Source organism: Rhinolophus ferrumequinum, chromosome 20 (genome assembly GCF_004115265.2).
Source record: "Rhinolophus ferrumequinum isolate MPI-CBG mRhiFer1 chromosome 20, mRhiFer1_v1.p, whole genome shotgun sequence".
In the NCBI taxonomy this organism is placed as follows: domain Eukaryota; kingdom Metazoa; phylum Chordata; class Mammalia; order Chiroptera; family Rhinolophidae; genus Rhinolophus; species Rhinolophus ferrumequinum.
Window position 1 is genome coordinate 19,815,297 of NC_046303.1, and position 23,800 is coordinate 19,839,096.

Here is a 23,800-nt window from a genome sequence, read left to right on the forward strand (position 1 = left end):
CAATTTATCAACCCAAGTACCAATATCAAGTGGGGTCTGCGGACTGCCTCAGGAGAAAAATATTTTGGGTGTCTACATAGCTCCCCCAAAGAAGTGTGAGCTCTATATACTCAGGGCTGGGTTTTAAACACTGCAAACCCCTGTCTTCTCTCTTCTTAACTCCTTCCACCATTAAACATGGAGGGACACTATTTTTCTCTCCTAGTCATAGTATGTAAAACGAGGAATGCTCGCCAGAGACACCATGGAGCATAGTCCAACATGAGGTGCTGTGGTGGCTTTCGGGGCAGACATAGTCTATTTCCCTCTTGAGGGTATCTCCACATCCTCACCCCTAACCTTTAAAGCATCTCCACTAGCCCCTGTGTGTGATGTATAGGTGCTCATGTGTGTATTTATAAATGTGCACACTCAGAATCAGAATTCCTTTTGGCATTTGGGGAATGCAGAAACCAGAAGATCAAGCATTCCTAGAACACATTTGTGACTTTACAAACAAGAAAAAGGAGAACATGGCTTCTTTTTAGAGGCCTTTTTACCTGTGAGTATGTTTAAGAAGTACCATTTAGAAACCCTGCACTTACGAAGTAGGACTAGGCTTCTCCAGGCAATAGACTGAACCGATACCACGAGCAAAGCAGAAAAAGTGAATCTACAAGCCATGTGTGAGCTTGCCAAGAGGCTTAGCCTTTATTTCAGGGTCAGAATCCCACCTTCCTTTACCCAACTTGGAAATGAGGAAAATATCTGCATAGTATTCAGATGTGTCATCCTTAAGAATGGGAACATTGAAGAGAGCCAACCAAGGGGAAATAGGTCAAGAGATAGCGCAAATAGTTAAAAATAGCTGCCGCAGAAAATGCGCTTATATTTGGCATCATGCCTTGTCACATTCACTTTAATTGGCCATTTGGCTCTCTGTGTAAAGCAGACAGCTTTCACACCTCTAGGACATGGGGGTTATGGTACTCTGTTGGCTGCTCCCAAACCACAAATTGGAGACTAAGGCAATTATTTCTACAATTAAAGCCAAAATTGTTTTCCTTTCATGTTGATAAAGAGTCTATTTCAACAGAAAAAAATTACACCCTCCCTGCTGGTCACTGTCTACAGAGGAACAATTCTCTGCTGAAGTCCGACCCCAATCTCTAGACCCCTTCTTTCTTGGTGTCACATAATATCACATGTCTAACCTTCCATTACACTCTCTGCCTGAGCAGACACAACTAGATCCTCAGCCAACTGTGAAGTTTAAGTTGGCAACTCCAAATCTCTTCTATAAATTCCAACAACAGCTGATTTGGCCAGAATTTCAATGTTATCTTCATGCCTGAGTTTAAGAAACGGAAGACAAAATTAACTAGTCTCTAATGATTTACCTAACAGAATGTCTGAAGCACAACATTCAACTCTTTTTCTTTCAAAAAAATGTTCCCATGTTTTTTGACCCTCTCTCATATTCTACAATTTATTATGACTATAGAGACAGAAAATTTGCCAGTGGCTTAGGAAACTGTGTAACTGTATATTTATTACAAGACAAGTGCATACTGTGAACATACTGTTTTAAAAAACATAATTTTATATTGGAGTATTTCCGCCCAAGGAATAAAGGATTTTATTTTGCTTGTAACAGAGCCACAAATCAGCATATACTTAAGTAATCTGCAGGAAACAGCACTGTTTGGTGAAAATGTTCTATGATAAGTAGTGAACACAGCTTATTGGGAACCAGGAGTTTTGGTGCTTTCTAGAAAGCACTTCAGAGAACATTCTAGCATTTCTCCAAAAGGAAATGACTGATTTTAGGAGAGCTATGGGGTGTCAGTTGTTTTAAATGCTCGAGCTTTCCCTCTGGATTTCCTCTCTATTTCTCTGGAGATAACATTAGACTATAGCCACATATCTTTCAAAACTCATTTCATAGCATCTCCATCCCTGGGTTGCTTAGTACCCCTGCCTGGTTATTTGGGTATTAGTGAATCCCATGGGATGAGGTGGTGTGACCCAGTCACAACAATTTCTAAAGGATTTTGAAAAGCAATTAACTCCAAATTACATAGACTTGAGGATTATCTGAGAACTATTATAAATTTGGGAATGGAATAGCAAAGTAAAAGAAACAAGCCATCTTCTGGTTTGTGAAGTTCCTTGTCTGAAAACAGTAAATATCCCGAGATTTCATTAAAAATAGCACTTATATTTTTGAGAGACAAAGATAATATATAAATATAATATTCTCTTATTTATGGCCAAAACAAGAATTCTAAGCCACCGGATATCCTGAAAATGGATGACTTCTTTCTGTTATATCCCCCTTTTTTTTCACTCATTTCGCGCAATTTCATAATAAATGCTTAACTTTGCCTAGCTTGAGTACCCTAAAAACATTTTTGACCTCTTTTCCATCATAGTGACCTAGTTTTCTGGTATTTAATAATATTAACATTTTATTCATGCAATAAACACAAAATGAAATAAGTGGAGATAGACTAAGGAAATACAAAACATTGTCTACCCAGAGAGTTAAAGGATGCTAAACTAAATAGAATATGATATGACTAGTTTTTCAAAGAGAAGAAATTGCAAAGTTTGTAAAGATATTGCATCTTTTTATGAGTTTTGAGTCATAAACTAATTGTATAAAAGCACTCTTCTCAGGATAAACCACTATCCATTAGTGGTTTGGGAGGGAATGCTTTTTCAGAAATGCTGTTTTAAGATTGACTGTATCATATTGGCTTAGAATATAACTAAGAATTTGACTTGGTTAGAGACTGCTTCGGCTAGAGATTTGAGAGCAAGGAAAGTGAATTGAACTGAATGAGAAAATTGGATATCCAAAAGATGACGTATGGGTTAGAATCAAATAAGCAACCAGGAATAATAGTATTGATATCAATACTAATAATAACAATACTAATATAATAACAGTATATATATATATATATATATATATATATATATATATAGTATATATACTATATACTATAACAATAGTAATTTATTAGTATTATATACTAGTATATAATACTAGAATATTGATATACTAGCATATCAGTATACTAGTATATTAGTATACTAATCAGTTCAGTCTAGTATACTAGTATAATACTAGTATAATAATAACAATTAATACTATATGCTAATAACAATAGTAATAATAATAACAATATTATTGCTTTATCTATGCTAGGTACTATGCTAGATTTTCCAATTCTCACTACATTATCTATGAAGTAGGAACTTTTACTATCCAAATTTTACAGATAAAGAAACTAAGTTGTAGAATGTATTTAGTTTTGGACTAGTGGGGCTTAAGTTTCTATAAGGCATCTAAATAGAGGTGTCATTAGGCATTTGGGATGTGAGCCAGGACCTCAGGAGAAAAAAAAAAATCTGTTCTAGAGATAGAGGAATGGGTGTTATTGGACTATAAATGATAATTCAGGTTACTGAGGTACATGAGATAAAGTTTCATGATGCTAGATGATAAAAGAAAATAAGATGGGAAATTATCTTTGGATTTGTTCATTAATGATCGTAATAAAACCTATTTTGGAAGAGTGGAAGGGATAAAAGCCATGTTGTGCTAGACTAAAGAATAAAGTATACTCTTCTAAAAGGTTTACCCATTAATAATAGGACAGAAGTAAGTTAATGACTCGTGTTTATAAAACATCTGGCTGTGGAGAGATTTCAAATAGACACTGTCACTGATAGTGTGATCGCAAGTGCCAACATCCCAATTTTTGTTAACCAAAGGCCTTCATTAACTTTTGAAAATAGTAGAAATACAGAATGAAAGAACTGTTACTTAAAATTGCAGCTGCTTCTTGCATCTCATTGTCGGCTTCGGAAATGCATAGCGTTGAAAAATCCCATGATAAAGTGAATTATTAGTAGGCTCTAGAATATTTTTATTTAGATTCTAGCCAAAACAGTTATGAAATCCTTAAATCAGATGTTAACAATGAGTAATGACAGACGAGAATTTGAGGAACTATGTTTGTTAGATAGAGATCAACACTGGAAAATAATCTCATTCTTTATGAGAAATTACTCCTATATTGGTTTGCTTTTGTTGGGTTTTATGACAGTCTCAATTTTGTCATTTTGAGATTCAAGTACTGAACAGTGCTGTAATCATATTAGTACATAATCATTCTTTCTCTGCTTTCTAATAGAAAGTAGAAATGCAAAAAATAAATAGAAATTTTTAAAAAGTAAGAAATTTTATATATCTTACAGAATAGACTTCTAAAATTACATTTTAATCATCACTAGTAATATAACTGTAAATATATGGAATTGCAAGAGACTGTTCTGGTCCTAGCTTAGTTTATAATGGGCACTGCCATCTGTTTAACACAATCAGTTCTTTCATGGGTCTCTGGTAAGTGAAAGTGATACAAATTACTACTGAAAGAATATACCTGGGAAGAATATGGTCTAATGAATGGGAAGCTAAAATAATAATGAGCTATATTAGATTCAGGAACCCCAAATTAATTCTTTGGTTATTAAAAGTTCCTGGTCCTATAGTTTTTCTTAATAAGAAAACTTTATAAAATTGGTTGAAATTCCCATAAAAAAATAGTTCCCATAATGAACTCTATAAATACAGTATGCCCATCTAAAAACTGTAGAAATGGCTTTTTTCATAATCATTTGATATTTTTACACCCACTGTTTCCATAATCAAGCCATTTGAAAGTACTAAAACTAAAAGTTGCCTCAACCAGAACCCTTCACCTTTTTAAAAAGCTGTTTTATTCTCATCCAGCAATGCCATCTCATTTGATGCTCTGCACACAGAGCCTGGCAATTAGAGCTGTTAGCTATGCGCAGAATGTAGTATGTCAGCCAGACTGAGTGTGATTCTAGAAATGAACCATAGGCTAGAGATGAATGGCAATTTTTACTTTACCTTAAGTGTCAACCCACACTTTCAGTCATAGTTTTTGTCATTTTTTTTTAATTACCACTAATAGAATCTCCTTTCCACTTTGGTTTTTATTATACTTTTGCACCAACCTAATTGTACTAATAAAAACCCAAGTCCTACTCTACTGCATGAAGTCCTCTTTCCTGACCACCTAGTCATCTCTTTCCTCTTGGAAATGCCAATGGCACTTTTAATTTAATTTTTACCCTTCTTCGAAAGTTTAAGATATATCATCCTTATTCATTTATTCAGCACATATTTATTGGGTTTCTACTAAATTCAAAAGCTATAGCAGTGAATCAAACAAACAAGGCCCCTGCCTTCACTGCTTACAATCTAATGGAGAAGGCAGATCAAAAGCAGCTCATTCCAGTGAAGGATGAGGGTAAAGGGAACTAACTGCAGGATGCTGCTGGCTAGCTAATCAGGAGATTCCCAGGTGGTGCAGGATCAGGAAAGAGGCAGGTGGAGGAATAAGGGAAGTGTCCCACGCACAAGAAGAAACAGCATGTACAGAACACCCAAAGATGAGCTTTCTTTTCCCCTAAGGAATATGTGTCTCTTTTTTCAACTAAAGTGAGGTCTGTGGGCAAGAGGGCCAGGATCCTTTTGAGCTTCTTCGTGTTTCCCAACAATTTTTTAAAAAATACCTCACATTTAGTAACCCTAATAGTTGATTATTAGTTGATGAAGAATAAGAGCATACATACTTGCAAATGTATGACAACTATGACACCTTATTTAAAGAATCGTTTTGCAGATTAAGTTAAATGTGTCAGCATTAGACTCTGCTGATTAAAGGAGCGTAGAAAAGAGGTTTAACTGGGAGAAAGAACATTAACTGTTTTTTGTTGTTGTTTGTTTGTTTCAATTATAGTTGACATTCAACATAATTTTATATTAATTTCAGGTATACAGGTTATTGGTTAGACATATAATTTATGAAGTGATCACCCCTACCCCAATAAGTCTAGTACCCACCTGGCACTATACATAGTAATTACAGTATTAGTCACTGTAGTTTATATCCCTGTGAATATTTTGTAACTAACAATTTTTACTTCTTAATCGCTTCACCATTATCGCCCAGTTCCCCAAACCCCCTCCCATCTGGTAACCATCAGTTTGGGAAGAACATTAACTGTTGTATCAAAAGGATGTAAGAATATTTGGAAGGCTTAAGCTTTTGGTCCATACAAACTCTTACTTTTGAAATTACTGACTTTCTATGCTAATGATAGATGGGGCAAAAGAATGGAGGGGAAGTGACAGAAGAGGCTGGTATGGATTGATAATCAGGTACCCTCTAGTGAAAGCCAGAGGAGATTGTGTGTGTATATTTATTTAAAACATTTAACATAATATATTAGCTATTGCAAGTGGTAGATATTTTAATTGCAAAACTAATCTTCACAAACATAACAACAATAGAACTATCTTTATTCCTTCAGGCTCATGTTGGGAATATATCTGTATTTCTAAAAGAATGTATCTGTATATACAAAGGGTGCCAAAAAAATGTGTACCCATTTTAAGAAAGGAAAAAGCTATTAAAATTGTAATAATATATACTGATAACAAAGATGAATACAAGTCAATTTGGCTTCTTCAATTACAAGAGGTGTTCAAAGTGGTTACCATCAACGTCCAGACAGTTATTACGGCAAACTACTGCTTGAGCAACGTTAACCAAAGTGTCCACTTGTATATATTTTTTTGGCACCCCCAGTATATATACTTACACGGTGGAAAGTTCTTTAACTTAATTGTCTGACCGTGTGTGTGTGTGTGTGTGTGTGTGTGTGTGTGTGTCTGTATTACTCTTATATATATATATTTAAGGTACTAAAACAGCTTCCACAAATTGTTCCTGGCATCTCAGCACAGACCCTGTGATAGGAGCCTTTTGTATATGTAACTGCTCATAAGGGACCAACTTGTTTGCAATGCTCAACAAGTCTCCTCAAATACCTTCTGCTGGCAATGCCATCTGACCAGGACGTATTGCCAGCAAGACCTGTTCATCAGTGTTCATTGGCTCACTCTCTCCTTGAATTGTTTCAATCAAATTTTAACAAAATTTAGAGTTCAAGTGAACAATTAATTGATACACATTTATAGTTCTTTATTAAATTGTATAATTTTACGATTCCTGGCTCTTCACTGTACAGCCCCAGGCAAGTCACTTATGTTCCCTAGGTCTTTAACCTACTATCTCTTTAATTAGGGTTTTTATGTACTTTATTCTTTCTTATCTTACTGCAAATTCTGCTTGGTTTTCAGAACTCCTGCCTCTATCTACTAAGTCTTATGATTTCTTTATGATCTCTGTTCTTACTTGTACCTTGAAATTTGATGGTTTTCTCCTACTTGAAAACCATGTCAAATATCAGCATTATTTGTTCTTTCCTTCAATTCATCTTCTAAATATTTGTTGCACTATCATGGCTTTTTAGTTTTAGGCTTTCACTGTGCTGTCCTTAGATCTCCTTAAGTTTTCTTCTTGGTGATATTGGAGTTCAAGTTGTCTTTTTTCTCGTAAGTTCAGGGGCTTCTTCTGAGTTGATGTCCTTTCTCTGTTTAGCTGCTAGGCCTCCTCAGCTGTGTTATTTTTCTCTCTTGGTTCATGAAGTGGCTTGGTTCTGAGTATATTGGAAGGTATGTCACTTGTACCCCTCAGATTCTGCATAGAAAGATAACAGCCTATTATTCATGTATAAATCTGGAAGATATTTAATCTGTGGTCTCACTAATAAAACTCAGATTGAAAAAGAAAAAAAATTGGTGCAGAACAAACAATAAATGCTGATGATTCAATATGTAGTTCACCCCAAAAATTATAGACTGAGAGAATCAAAACTCACAAAAAGAAATAGAAGGCAAAAAAAGGCCATTCATATTTCTATGTCTTGTCGAAAGGGTTAGACTTCCTCTGATGGCAATTTGGTAATCTAGGCAAATTATTTAACAGTACCATTGAAAATTATTTGAAATACTGAATCAAATAGTTTAAATTCTTCTTAATAGCATCAATGAGCTTATAAAAACTTTTGGTATGCTTAGTCCAAACATAATGAAGAGAGAAACCCAATGAGAAAGTACAGTGCTGAAGCCAGGTTTCCTATTGAGACGTTTTCTGAAACATGTGAATATTGGAATTTTAATATTGTCTAAGAGTAGGAAAGGAGAAGCAAAGCCAAGGATCCACCTAATGTACAGAGTTAGTAGAACATCACCCCTCAGACACAACTGGGACATCCAAAAGTAACATTTTTGATGCTAGTATGAACTAAAATGTAACTGCACCCTAAGTAAGAGAGTATTACTGTCCTAAACTTAGGAATTAGAAATACATTAGAATTATCAGATACAGAATACTAAAATAATATATATTTATGTATAGAAATGAAAAACAAGCCTAAATAAATTCCATGACACTAAGAAACTATAAAAATGACAGTCGATTTTTTAAAAGAACCTAATATAATTTTTAGAAAAAATATAATCATTGAAATGAAAATTTCAATGAACAGTCTAAATATAAAGTTTTACAAAATTGAAAAGCAAATACGTAAATTGGGTTATAAATTTAAACAAACTTGAGAATATAATCGAGACAAGAGTTGGAAATTGTAAAAGAGGTAAAAGTAAATATCTTGCCAACAATATAACAAGCTTTTGTAGTATTTTACAGTAAATATTAAAATTCATTATAATAACATCTAAATAGGAGATTGGTGAATGTAGCTCAAGAATTCTAAGGTTCGTGTAATTTAAGGAAGAGGATAAAGATATTAATGAAATTTAGATTTTTAGAAGTTCAAAGTGATTGTCCTGATCATTGAAGTATAGTTATAGAATATACAACTTCAAATATGTATATATAACTTTCAAATTAGTACAGATAAAATAGAATGAGAAAAAGTATAAAAATCATTAAAAAGAATGTAATAAATGGAGAGAAAATTAACCGGTATTATAGTATGAGATAGATTTTTAAAAATTTAAAAAAATAACACTGTGGAAATAAATCCAAATATATTCATAATTATAATACCGTGCTAGCTTGAATTAGTTAACTATGTATAGTTTATATAACATATATAAAAATAGGAGGTTATGGAAAGTTTGAAAGCAAAAGGATGAAAATATAGTGAGCTAGAATAGTTATAATGATATCAGACAAAATACTCTTCAATATACAAAGAATTATTAGAGATGACATTTCATGAAGAAGAAATGTTTAATTCAAAAGGAAGACACAGTAATTCTAAATTTGTTGGCTGTTAGAAGTATGACCTTATATAAAGCAAAAATTGGCAGGAATATAAGGACAAATAGATATATTCCATCATAGTGAAAACTTTTCATGTATACTTTTTAGTAACTAATACATAAATAAGACAAAAAATCAGAAGACTATAGAATATTTGAACAAGATTAATAAATTATATTATTTACTTGTAGAACAAGATAAACAATAAGAAAATGAAGAATATGTACTTTTCCAAGCACATGCAAAATTTTCACACAAAAAATGGACGTATACGAGGGTGTAAAGCAAATCTTAATAATTTTAAAAAGTTGATGTCATAAAAAATTTTCTCTGCCATAATGAAATTAAGCAAGGAAATCTCAGAAGTTCAGGCAACTTTTAGTTAGAAACTAAGAAAAACAGTTATAAGTAACCCATGACTCAAAAATGAAATAATATTTGAAATTTGAAAATATTCTTAACTGAAAGATAATTAAAATAATATGTGCCAAAAGTTGTAAAGTAGAATCATTTTTTGACAAAAATACATAAATGTAAATGCTTTCAATAAGAACATTTGTCTAATGATCTCAGTATTTATCTTAAGAAGTTAAAAAGATAGCATATAAACCTAAGAAAAATAGAAAATAATAGATCAAGTCCAATTAACACAGAATTTCAATGTTGCTTTAATACTAAAATAATTAATTAAAACAAACAATAGATTAAAGAGAAAAATCTCACGATAATCTTTATAGTACTGAGAAAGCAGTTGCTGTAACTCAATATCAATACATGACTTTAAAAACTTATCAAATGGATTTTCAAAAAGTACAATATACAGCATGGTAAACATCAAATAAAATACTTCAAAAGATATAATATTTACAAAAAGCATCAAATATAAAGTACAATTTGTGAGCAAGAGCTTTTGGGAGAAAAGTATAGAACTTTATTGAAAACATTAAAGAAGACGTGAAGCGTAAAATTTTTAGAGGAAATATAATATTACGAACTCAGACGTAAAGAATATCTTAAACTAGATGCAAAAATTGTAGAACACAAATTATTATGTTGAACTATATGAAATTGTAGAAATTCAACAGTTTTTGGATAAAAAATGAAAATTTGTGGTTCCTAAAAACAAAAATATAAATTTAGATTTAAATTAATATAAGTGAAAAAGATTGATAAATTTGAGTACAGGAAAAAGAATATTTTTCTCTCTCAATATTCATCATGTAGAGAATAAAAACAAGCTCTAAACTGGGAGCAAATATTTGTTACACATATATGGACAAAGTTGATAAGTATCCATAATATATAAAGAATTGTTACAAATCATTAAAGGACAAATTTTCAAAGGAAAAACAAGGAAAGATCTAAGGAGGACAGGGAAACCCAATGGTCAATATCCATATGAAAAGATGTTCAATCTCATGAATACTCAGGAGATTGCATGTTTAAACAACGAATTACTATTTTACACCCACTATAAGGATAAAAGTTAAAAAGTCTGACTACATGGGGTGTGGGCTAGGGTATGAAGTAATAGGAGTTCTTATAGATTAGTTAGTAGAAGTCTAAATCAATGAAACTACCCTAATTATCACTACTAGAATAGATAAATAATAGCATATTAATACAATGAAATACTGTAAACTTCAATTTATGCCTCAAAATGGATGAAATTCAAAAAGTTGATATGTCAAAGAAGTTAAGTATCAGTGGAATAATAAATTTGATCCCATTTATATAAAACTGAAAAGCAGCTGAAACAATATATTGTCTAAGAAAACATACATTAGTAATGAAACTATGCATTTTTCAAACATGATTAATTTTTCATTAATTAAATGCAAGGGAATTATTAATACAAACTTTTGGAAGGTCACTGGTTGGTAGGAGAGAGGGAGAGGTATTCAATAAAGAAATACCTTCATTGGGGCTTCTCAGCTTAAAGGACTGTTTTATTTCTTCACTCAGGTGGTGGATGCATAGATGTACATTCTTATGATTCTTTCAGTTTTTCACATGTTTTATGTATTCTTCACAATATATATTTCATTTGAAAAAAAACAAATTTTTTTAAGTTGAAAGGGCTTTGACCCACTGGTTAAATGGTCATCATCTCGAAGATCCCATGAAAGCCTAATAATCTCATCACTGACCTATAATCATTTCAGAATGCAATGAGGTCGTGAACATTTATTTTGTAAAAAACTTAACTTCTGAAGCTCCTTGAAGATAAATTAAGAATCAAGAAGCACTATTGTAATAGCAAATTTGATGAGCTGCTGTTCAAATTGACCAAGAGAAGATGCAGACTTCTGCAAACATGTCTAATGTGGCCAGTTACTTGGCTCTTCCTTTTCTCAGGAGACCCTAGCTCAGAATATCCCTGACTTCCTCCTTCACAGTTTTTTTTCTTTATTTCCACTGTTTGTCTCAAATAGAGTCTATGTTTTTGTGAAGTGGGCAAACTAGTGGCTCAGGCCATGGTTGTCAGGGCGGTTGTATGTTTTGGACTGGGGATAAGTGAAAGGTCAGTACTCCAAACAAACCATTCTGCTCCTCTGTCACCTGTGGGGCTATTAAGGTAGCCTATTACTACATCTCAGGATACCCAGGTTTGAGAAGTCACCAGGAGCAAAGGAAGGAGAGAAGAAAGTGAACAGACTTTGTCTTGGTTAAAGATTTGTTCATAGCTTGCTTTGCAAAGCCATTCATCCTCTAACTGAGCTTCAACTTCCTTATCAGTAAAAAAAAAAAAAAAAAGGCCATTGGCTTAAATTATCTCTTTCAAAATCTAGGGATTTTGAAATACTTTTCTGAAGTCTTAGCCATTCTCATATGGCCTATGGGTAGACATGGAAGGATGTAAAGCTTTCTAGGTGAAGTTGTCATTGAGACATCCTTGAAAACATTCTGATCCAAAAATGGTCAAGCATCCTGCTTACTATAAAGTGTTACAGTTAAAGCTGTGTTTTGACTAAATCCCTACTTATGTGTTCTACCCCATTTGAAAATTCAAAACCATGTTTTATTATTTCTGTCCCCTTCTGGGAAAGGACAGGCTTTGAGAGAGAAGAAGACCTGATGTTGTATTGCTGACTAATCCTAACACTATTTGCTGTTTCTAAGTAAATCTTTTATGATCCAAAGAAGAGTATGCAAAGGACAGTACACATTGTGCATTGTACTCTTAACCTTTTATAATCCATACATGTCCCCAAAGATGTATTCAGACTCAAAGATTCAATTTACACTCCCTTGCTGAAAGACATAGCAAGGTCTATATGATTTTTTTTCTCTTGAGAGAAAGAGGCTTATTGGAACAATATCAGATGATTATAACAAGAGGATTTTGTAAAAGGTAAACAATAGTGTCCCCAAACTGGAATCAATGATTTACTTTAAAATGTAACCAAAAGATTTGTGAGTAGGTTTGTTCCCTATTTAAGACTGCACCATTGATTCAGAGGCCTGTCAAATTTTCATGAAGCCGTTCTTTTCTTGAGGGGGGCCTAGAAAATCAAGGATTGGGAGAAACCAGCTGACAATTATTAACTACAGGCCTACATTTTTGTAAGCCTCTGAAACCTTGAATTACAGAGCAAAGTAGAGGTCATGTAATGTTTCAGCACCAATTTCCGCTTTCTCCTTGACTTACTTTCCCAAAACACAATTTGGCTCATGTACACATTCTACAATTTGTCATCAGACTCATGTAACTTCAGAATAAAAGCCAAATCTAATTATTGGGAGTCACAAAATAAATAATCTGGTACCCAGTTTTTCCTCATGTCATTACAGCAAAGGCTACATTTCTTAGCAAGTGAGCAATGATCTATACCTCCTGTCATCCTCAATTAATAATTTCGCAGTTTCCACAGTGCAGTAAGAACCATAGCGAAGGGGGATACTCAAAGGCTTTGCTACATAACTTTCAAGAAAGAAAAAAACCCACTTTTTCATACACATAATATGCGATAGAAGTCAAGATGTTTTTGATATAATCAAGTCAGTTAGAACAGGTAGCAGGCTAAGGAAAATGCAAAAGCTAAGAAACGTAATAGTGATGGTCAGATCTTAAGTTCATACTTCTTGTCTTAGGGCAATAGACAAGAAGACTACACATTTTTTTCATTTTGGGAAAATTTTGATGTAGAATTTTATTTATTTCAACATGCTTAAAGCAAGAGAAGTCATTGATGTTGTATATGCCTTAATATAACATTTTTTACATTTTCAAAAACATGCCAATCGGATTAGTTGCCTTATATTTAAGTCCATTTGAAGTCTTGCACATTAACGAAGTGCTCCTTTACTGAATTTAATTTGAACAGTTAACGTCCATTTGAATTCAATGCTAATTGGAACCCTGAACTTGACTGGATTCAATGCTAAATTTGTTGTCACAGTTTACCTAACCAAATTGGTATTTGTTTTTTCTTTTCATCTTAAAAATAAGCATATGGAGAAGGAGATTTTAACAAAGATTGAATAATTCTTCCTGAAGGATAACCTCACAGTTGCATATGTTGAATGTCCCTGTAAACTAGCCTTTTAAAGATCATTATCAAAAACAATAAAAGAAATATTTATGGAAAAGGTCCCTGCAGAAATATGGAATGACATTCTAGAAAAAGGACAGCATATGCAAAGGCAGGATATTCATGATCAGCTGTACTTCACTGAGACACAATAAGTGTGCCTGGGTAGACAGGGCTAGATGAATGTGAAGATGAGGAGTTGGGGAGACAGAGTAGGAATTTTTTATATCTTCAGATCTTGTTTATCTTTTTTGGTGAAATTCTGTACCCTTATCAGCCTCTTACTGTTTTCCCTATAATCCAGCTCTTTGCGACCACGTTTTTTCCTCTGTTTCTATTAAGTTGAGCTTGTTCGTTTGTTTTAATTCTACATATAAGTGATGCCAAGCATTTGTCTCTCTATGTCTGGCTTATTTCCTCTAGCGTAATGCCCTCAAGAGCCATCCATGTTGTTACAAATGGCAGGATTTCCTTCTTCCTTATGGATGAATTCTGTATATATTACACATTTCCACCATGTAAGCATATGGTGGAAAATTTGCAAACTTTATTGTCTGACCTTGTATACACAATTGTGTATATATAACAGAATTCTTTATCCATTCTTCTGTTCATAGCACTTATGTTGTTTTCATATCTTGGCTATAGTGAATAATGCTGTAATGAACATGGGAGTGCAGATATCTCTTTACTATCCTGTTTTCACTTCCTTTGGATATTTACCTAAAAGTAGGATTTCTCAATTCTATGGTACCGTGTTTCCCTGAAAATAAGACCTGGCCACACAATCAGCTCTAATGCATCTTTTGGTCTTATTTTACTATAATATAAGACCAGGTCTATAATATAATATAATATAATGCCGGGTATTATATTAATGTTTGCTCCAAAAGATGCATTAGAGCTGATGGTCTGGCTAGGTCTTATTTTCGGGGAAACACGCTAGTACTATTTTTAATTATTTTAGTAATATCCATACTATTTTCCATAGTACCTGCACCAATTGACATTCCCACCAACAGTGTACAAGGGTTTGTTTTTTTTCCCCACATCCTTCCAATATTTGTTATATCTTACCTTTTTTATGATAGCCATTTTAACAAGTATGATATCTCATCAAGGTTTGGATTTGCATTTCATTGATAATTAGTGCTGTTGAACACCTTTTCATGTACCTATTGGTCATTTGTATGTCTTCTTTGAAAAAAGTCTATTCAGCATCTCTGCACAATTTTAATTGAATTGTTTGGGGTTTGTTGTTGTTTGCTATTGAGTCGTATGTGTTCTATATATATTTTGCATATTAACCTCTTATCAGATATAGGATTCGGGAATATTATCTTCCATTTTGTAGGTTACCTTTCATTTGGTTGATGGTTCCTTTGCTGCACAGAAGCTTTTTAGTTTGATGTAGTTTCACTTGTTTATTTTAGCTTTTGTTGCCTTTCCTTTTGGTGTCAAATCCAAAAAATCATTTCCAATATCAATGTCAAGGAGGTTTTTCCCCTATGTTTTTTCTAGGAGTTTTATGGTTTTAAGTCTTACATTCAAGTCTTTGATCCACCTTGAGTTCAATTGTGTGAGGTATAAGATAGGGGTCCAGTTTTATTCTTTTGCATGTGGCTGTCCAGTTTTCCCAACATCATTTATTAAAGAGGTTATCCTTTCCCGATTGTGTATTCTTGACTCCTTTGTCGTAATTATTGACTTTTGAGCCTCCTGGTTTTGAACTTCATCATTTAGGATCTCTACAACATAGGTTGAGAGAGTAGTGGCTTAACTTTCAACACATGCTTTTGTCACCATGTATATATTTCCTTTTGAAAAGTATAGTTGACATAGAATATGATATTAGTTTCAAGTGTACAACATAGTTATTAGACATTTATATACGTTAAGAAATGATCACCCCAATAAATCTAGTACCCATCTATCACCATAAATAGTTGTTATGATATTGTTGACTATATTCTCTGTGCTGTTGTACATATTTCAAAGAAAGAATTAATAGCATAGCAAATAAATCCAATGCAATTTTATTTTAGTTTTATCAGTTAAAATTCTCTTAGGCTATATAAGGATGATTTCTTCAAATAACTCTCCAAGTGCTTTTGGCATGATATTACATCCAGTCTCTGTTATGTAAATATAGTTCAGGTTTGGCAAGCTGTTCCCTAATTGCTTTTGTCGCATATGTTAACTCAATTCCTAATTGGCTAAAGGACTTTAATGATGGAAAAACTAAAGGCAAAACATAATGGATAGGCGGACTGTTTATAGTTCCTAGTTTGTGCCTGGCAAAACCAAAAATAAAATCACACCCACATGCAACCCAAACAATTCATTGCAGTGCACTTAAATACTGAATCTGTTTTTCAAGTGAAAATAACAAAATTATAATTTGCCTCACTTCTAGAAATTTAAATATATTGCTGTTTAAATGCATGTATTCCATAAATTATCCCAAAATAATTTAGAACTGTCTTCATAGATTTTTTTCCCCTGGGTGTAATATAGCAATGGGAACACTATATGAGAGGTTATTAGTAGGAAGCCACATCAACATGAAACACCATATCCGGTTATTGTTGACAGCAGTCATAAGCTGTTACTGTGTTCTCTGCAGGGCCACGTTCTGTTATTGATGTTAATTTCATTGTGGGATTAGAAACCAAAATAATTACTGAAGTTAATTTTAGGCAATCAGAACACCAAAACTCTAGCAAAATGATCAATGCCACCAGCAGAAAGCAAACATGTATACTTGCTTTTCTTAATGTACTCTTCATGGGGAAGTTAATTTGCTAAAAGACCTAATAACTAAAATCTCATTTATATTTGTGAAAAAATTGTGCTTCCATACTATTTTCTTTGTTTTTTAATTCAAAGATAATATTATAGAAGAGAAGCATGGGATTGATTTCTGAAGTATTATAATTCACAAAAGAGTAGTTCTTTATGCTTTTTATTTCTTTGAAAGATATCATTTCAGAAAGTTTATCAGCAGTAATAGAGTTGGGATAACCAGAGTTACAGAGAGAGAGAATGAAGAGGTTAACCAAGATTTTCATATAGCACAAAAAGAAAACATCAGAAATTATAAAATCTATTTTTTTTTTTAATGAACCAGCCTCTGAATAGAAACTGTAAGGGAGAATGTATTGGGTGAGGCAGTATAAAAGCTATGAATAATTATATCATATAGATCCTTAAGGGTGATAGAAAGCTTTGACTTGCTAAGACATTAGTACCCAAGATTATATGTTCACAACATATCATATTATATTTTTTAGAATACTCTGATCACGAAAAATCTGCTCTTTTAACTTACACATTCAGTAAGTGGCTACTGGCTGATAACCAGAAAATACTCGTAGCTCTGTGGTGGTTTTCAATGTTGCTTCTACAAAAAGTGTGTGTATAAGAGGATCTTATTGCTGATCAGATCACTAAAGCAAACTGCTAGATATCCATGTGCTTCTTTTTTCTTTTTAATATAACTCATCTGCTGAACTTCAGTTTTAACTTATATGGGACAAACTGTTGCCCATTTCCCTCTGAGACTTCTGTCAGACTGCCTTCTAGAGCTCAGTTTCAAAAGATTACAAGGTGGAATTGCTGAGAGTTTCCATGGTAACCTTTGTATGTTCCTATCTGAATATGTCAGGGCTGCAGACCCTCAATCATCTGTCAGCTTATTCAGAAGACTCAGAGCTTCCAAGGAGTTCTATTTTCTTGGAACAGAGGTAGTAGATGAAGGTATGCTAAAGGCAAGTGCTGGAAGAAAATTTTAAAGACAGCCATTTTATTTAACTCCCAGAAGTGATTTTTCATTTGATAACATTTTTTTATCGATCATGAAGAACCCAGGCATACGGAAGCTATATTAAGGTCTTATACAGTGTGTGGTCAGTATAGAGTTTGGTACGTATGGTGTGCAAAGCAGACATATCTCTGTTGCATCCACTCCAGGGCTACAACACCAGTTCTCCACTGAGGGGCTTACTGTCAGTTTTGGGAGGATGATGGGTAGAGCAAAATACTCTAAGACTTATGGAAACGTTGGAAATCATTTCAGACATTAGTTGATCATTAATTACTTAAAAATGTTACTAAGTAAAGATTCTTAACTTATGGAAAACTCTTGTACGGAAATATAAGTACCAGTACATTTTATATATATATATATATATATATATATATATATATATATATATATATATATATGTACACACACACACACACATGCACACACATGCACGCGTGCAAAGTCCCACAATTAAATTGATATCAGAGGGATTATTGATATCAGAGGGATTATTCATTATGAATTTGTACCAACTGGACAAACAGTTAACCAAGTTTACTATTTGGAAGTGCTGAAAAGGCTGCATGAAAAAGTTACACGACCTGAACTTTTTGCCAACAATTCATGGCTCTTGCATCACAACAATCCACCAGCTCACATGGCACTGTCTGTGAGAGAATTTTTAGCCAGTAAGCAAATAATTGTATGGGAACACCCTCCCTACTCACCTAATCTGGCCCCTAATGACTTCTTTCTTTACACAAAGATAAAGGACATATTGAAAAGAAGACATTTTGATGACATTCAGGACATCAAGGGTAATATGATGACAGCTCTGATGGCCATTCCAGAAAAAGAGTTCCAAAATTGCTTTGAAGGGTGGACTAGGTGCTGGCATTGGTGCATAGCTTCCCAAGGGGAGCACTTCAAAGGTGACCATAGTGATATTCAGCAATGAGGTATGTAGCACTTTTTCTAGGATGCATTTGTGAACTTAATTGCCAGACCTCGTGTGTGTGTGTGTGTGTGTGTGTGTGTGTGTGTGTGTGAAGATTTTTTTAAAAGGTAAGTTATAAAAAACTAACCAACCAAGAGTTGCAAACTTGGGCAATTCTGTGTGTGTGTGTGTGTGTGTGTGTGTGTGATAGATGAGAGGAAGAAGGAAGGAGGGAGGGACAGAGAGAGACAGAGAGAGAGAGAGAGAAAAGAAGAGGAGAGGAGACGAGAGGAGACGAGAGGAGAGGAGAGAAGGGAAGAGAAGAGAAGAGAAGGCGGGGGAGGGAAGTAGAGAGGAGAGGAGAGAGAAGGGGAAGGGAAGGGAGGAGATAAGATGGATTCGGTAATGGTCCTGGAAAAAGCCTCTATTCATCACGTCCTGGTATAACAAATATTGAGGAATCATTATGTGAGTTTTACTCACTAATAGACAAGATCATTAGCAAAATATAGTTCAAGTAGATTCTTCTACTAAATGAGTTCCATTATGGGTTGGTGAAATATGAGAAATGCAGATTTCATTTCATCTCTTGTAGAAATAAGGCACAATAGCAAATGAAAATATTTTAGCATAAATCCATTCATTTATAAGTGTTTGCATTTGACTTTTTATCTTTCTAGCAAATGTATAGAATGGCAGACCATGATTTAGAAACACTGTAGACTATAACTTTGGAATTGCTTTATAATTGCAGAAAACATGGATTCTAAACCTGGCTATCTCAATTTAAAAGATAGTACTTTTCTGATCATACTATTCCTGCTTCTCTACATCCCTACCCAAACACAAAAGAGTGAAAATATAGCTTTCTTCCAGTTTTAAATATTGTCTAATTGGCCTCAGTATGCAAAATATTGTTCCAGGTCCTATGTATACTCGTAGTTCCTTCACTGGAGGTTTATGAACTACCTGAATAAAGAGAACACACGTGATATGCCTTTTTGTTTCCATTTCTGCTGTCAACTCTGGACATAGAGGTTTCAGATCTATGAATATATTGATATCAGTTGAAGTGATATCAGTTGGAGTAGGTTGAAGAGTGGGAAGAGAAGAGCAAAAAAAAAAGAGAGAGAGAAAGAAAAGAAATCTGGAAAATTAGCCCATTCTAAGGAGCAAGAACGAAGATGGGGCAGCCAGAGAAATGTATCAGGAAAATTCAATGAAGGAAATTTCTTGTACCCAAGTATAGTGAATTGTGGACAGTTCTACAGAGAAGGCTAGTAAGGACTAAATTGTGTCCCCTGGGTTTAGTACTCAAGAGGTAAGTGGTGTCTTGGAAGGTAAGGACAGGGAAGGGAAGGGAGGATTGGACAAAGCTGATGTAGTGAATATAAATTACACGGTCTCCAGTATCTTGGCTTTAAACAGAAGAGATATAAGAAGGCAGACATTAGAAGGGAATGTGAGCATAAAGGGTGTGCATCTTAAAACATGGGAGGAGATATGGGAGAATAGAGAGGATAATAACAGTGCTAAAGACTCTGAAGTGGTGGTAAGGATGGCATAGAGAGGACAAGGGGAGGACCTATTCTTGAAATGGAGAAGGGAGAGTCTTTCCAAGAGAAGGAAGAAATGAAAGTAAGAATGAGGTCAGATGCATAAATTTGTGAGTATTTGACAGGAAGTTAAGTGAATTCAAATATACACATCTCAAATTTTAGGGAAGAAAAAGTAAGTCCACCTGAGAAACTAATGAGAGAGGAGAGGAATTGAGTATTGAGGTGAAGTTATGTGTGTTTCATACCCATTATGGACAATAAGAGAAGAACCTTCTTTCCTATGTGCCTATCTATCTATTAACTGCCCTGAGTATCCAGCTGACATTATTTGGAAATAGAAAATTGAAAGTATGAGTTATGATAGAAATGGTGCCCATAACCCATAGACATTAGGTTTGAAACAGAAGTAAGTGACTAATAATGGACGAAGGAAGAGAGAAGAAATTGGAGGCTTTGTTAATGCTGAAAAGCTATAAGACAGGAAGTAAATATTAGGCATTAAAGAATAAAACATTTGAAATAGCTCAATTCATAATGATATACATTAAAGATGTTACTATTATGAGAGTGGCTAAAATTCAGGACAGATACATATAGTTGGAATCCAGAAGGTTAAGAAAGTTTGAAGCTAGTATCTCAGATACATCAAGCATATGGATGTTGAAGTTACCCAAGACAACCTACGGAACAATGTGGAGACAGAATATAAGGCAGATATCAAAGTCCTCAGGGTTTAGGGAGACAGTGAGATATTGATAGATGATGATGATGAGGAATTGGGGGGGGTGAGAGAGAGGGAGAGAGAGAGAGAGAGAGAAGAAAAGAGAGAAGGTGTTGCTTAGGGGATTAGTCTCTCAAAAAGGAAGGGTTTTTGCATGTGGGGGAAAAAGAGAATGGAGCTGGAAGTGGTATCAAAAAATGAGTGGGAACTGGAAGACTATTGATAAAGTGTCTGGGCTCTATAAGATATGAGTGGACTTGGAGAGGGCCCTAGGTTGGATGATGAGCCAGGTTTCCACAAGGCAAGGAGAGGAAAAGAGGTGAGCACAATTTTAATTTTGATTTTTTGGGTTCTTTTTGCCAGTTTTTGTAATTGTATGAGAATACCTAAGGTGTAAGGGTTGGAAGGGAAATCAGCACATACATCACTTTCACTAATTCTTTTTTGGTGGAAGTAGAATTTCTCCCATTGACATTTTGCCTATTATCTCTACCATTTGTAATCTTTCCTTACCAGGTAATATCATAACGTTTGTTGGAGCTTCTTTCATCACTCAAATATTGTATTAGAATCTTTCCATGATGTATTATATTTTATAGAATTCTTAAATAGATGTATGCTACTTGATGTCATAACCAGCATCCCTCACAGCACTTAACAGTTCCCTGCCTTATAATAGGTACTCAATAATTCCTTACCAATTTTACTTGAAAGCCTACATAGGCAAATATTTTTAGAATGTATGCAAAGTCATTTACTAACAAGTATCAGTCCCTTAAGAATAATCCATATGCAGCAGAGAATGTTAATTGTCCACAATAAGAATTCTCCTTTTCTTCCTTAGAAGTAGTCATCTCCGTTTAAAATGAGAACCTGGCCACTCAGAATAGAGTTTACTTTTCCCAACCATACGACCATGTGATTAAGTTCTGGCCAAAATAAATTAAGCAGAAGTTTCTTGTGAAAATTCTAGGAAGTTTACTTAAAAGGAGTAACTTCTGTCCCTTCCTTCTTCCTACTGGCTGGAATGTGGATGGGATGACTGGAACTCAAGCAGGTATCAATTATGAGGTAACACACACATGTAAACTATGTGACAAGCCAGAAAGAAGAAGTAACACTTTGTGGAACTGTCATGCTACCACCCTCTGTGTATCTCAGTACTCTTCTTACATGAGAAGATGAAATGTGTATAGTTAAGCCACGTTTCATTACTTTGAATTTTATGGTACTAGCAGCCAAATGTCATCCTACTTAATATCATGGATATCTTTGGGTTTGCCTAGCGTAAGTGTAATTTTAACTTAAAAAATCAATTTTCAGGCTAATCTGTATAACATCTCAAGATTGCAATGTACAGGTTTGTTTCTTTTGTAACATGTATGGATAATTATTTCTTTCTTGCTGATGTGAAAAAGTGCCGTGTGACTTATTCCAATGTTGTGCTTCAGACAAAAGTTAAAGTCTTCTACTAGAAATTATTTATAGAAAAGTTAAAATTGCAGAATCGACTGCAAAGTCCCATTAAATTTAAGCTCTGGGAAGCTAATTAAAAAGAAGAAAGCAATAGAAAGGAGAAAGGTTAAAAAAATAATCATACATTCTTGGGAGTATTCTACCCTGATGGTCAAACTTACTCCTTTGATGTTGAGTTTGCTCACTTTAAATATTTATCTTGGTTTTACAAAGCCTTCACATAATTCTATTTAACATTTATACAGCTTTTTATATTCTCAAACACATTAAAAAAGGGAATTTGTTAACTCTCTTGATATGCCTATGAAATAGGTAAATATACTCCTTTTACTTGTCAAAAGGTCTGGAGAAGTCAGACAACTTCCTTAGAGGAAATGGAGTGATCACTTTTAAAGTTAGGGCTGGTGCCTGTCTTGGTCATCTATTGTTTCATACAACTCCCAAACTTAGCTCTTAAAACAGCAATCTTTGTGTTATTTCTCATAATTTGTGAGTCAGGAACCAAACAGGGCACTCCAGGCATAAGTCTCTGTTTCATGTGATGTCTGCTGGGCTGTAACACCCAAGATGGCTTCTTGAATCGCATGTCTGGTGCCTCCACTAACATGGCTCAAATCCTTGGGAGCTGATTGGTACAATTCAATGGGGGTCACATGCCTGGAGTCTAAGATCTTGGTGTCAGCTATGCTAACTTCCACGTAGTCTTATCAGAGTAGCTGCATTTCTTATATGATGGCTTAACACCCACAAACCACAAAAGCAGAAGCTGCCAAGTCTCTTCAAGGCCTAGGCCATGTATCACTTCTAGCACATTCTTGTAGCTTTAGTAAGCCATAGGCCCAACCCAGATGTAAGGGATGAGGGCTACACAAGTGTGTGGATATGAGGAGATATATTTTATTAGGGGGCCAGTGCTGGAGTTGCCAGGTAAAATATAAGACACTCAGTTAAGTTTGAATTTCAGATAAACAATGAAAATTGTTTTAGTATGTTCCATGCAATATATGGGGCATACTAATAACGAAACATTACTCTTTGTTAATCTGAAATTTAAATTGAACTGGGTATCCCGTGTTTTTATTGGCTAACTCTCACAATCCTAGAATCTACCAATGTAACAAGAATACCAATGAATGTAGACTGATATTCTCCTTAGGAGAATATCTCCTGATATTCTCTCTAGGAGCACAGCAGTAATGTGTAGTTAAATGAGACCATTCACGCCCCACCTGTATCTCCTCGTTCATGCAGTGTGTATTTATATTCTTAGCTACATCTCTGAGTTCAGTGAAAGTGATCAGAGTAGTTGGAAGAATTAATTAATGAAAAGGCGTTAAGCTAATGAGAAGAAAGGTATTACACTCAAAAACATAAAGAAACTGGAAACATGATTTCACATAGTTTTTAATACCAGGATACTTCTGTAAAACTTGTTTATGTCCACAAGTTATTTTTTGGGCAGTTTTGTGTAGGTATTAGATACCATTGCAAGACAACGGAATTTTATGATGTTTCCTTCCACTTAAAGTGAATATTGCAT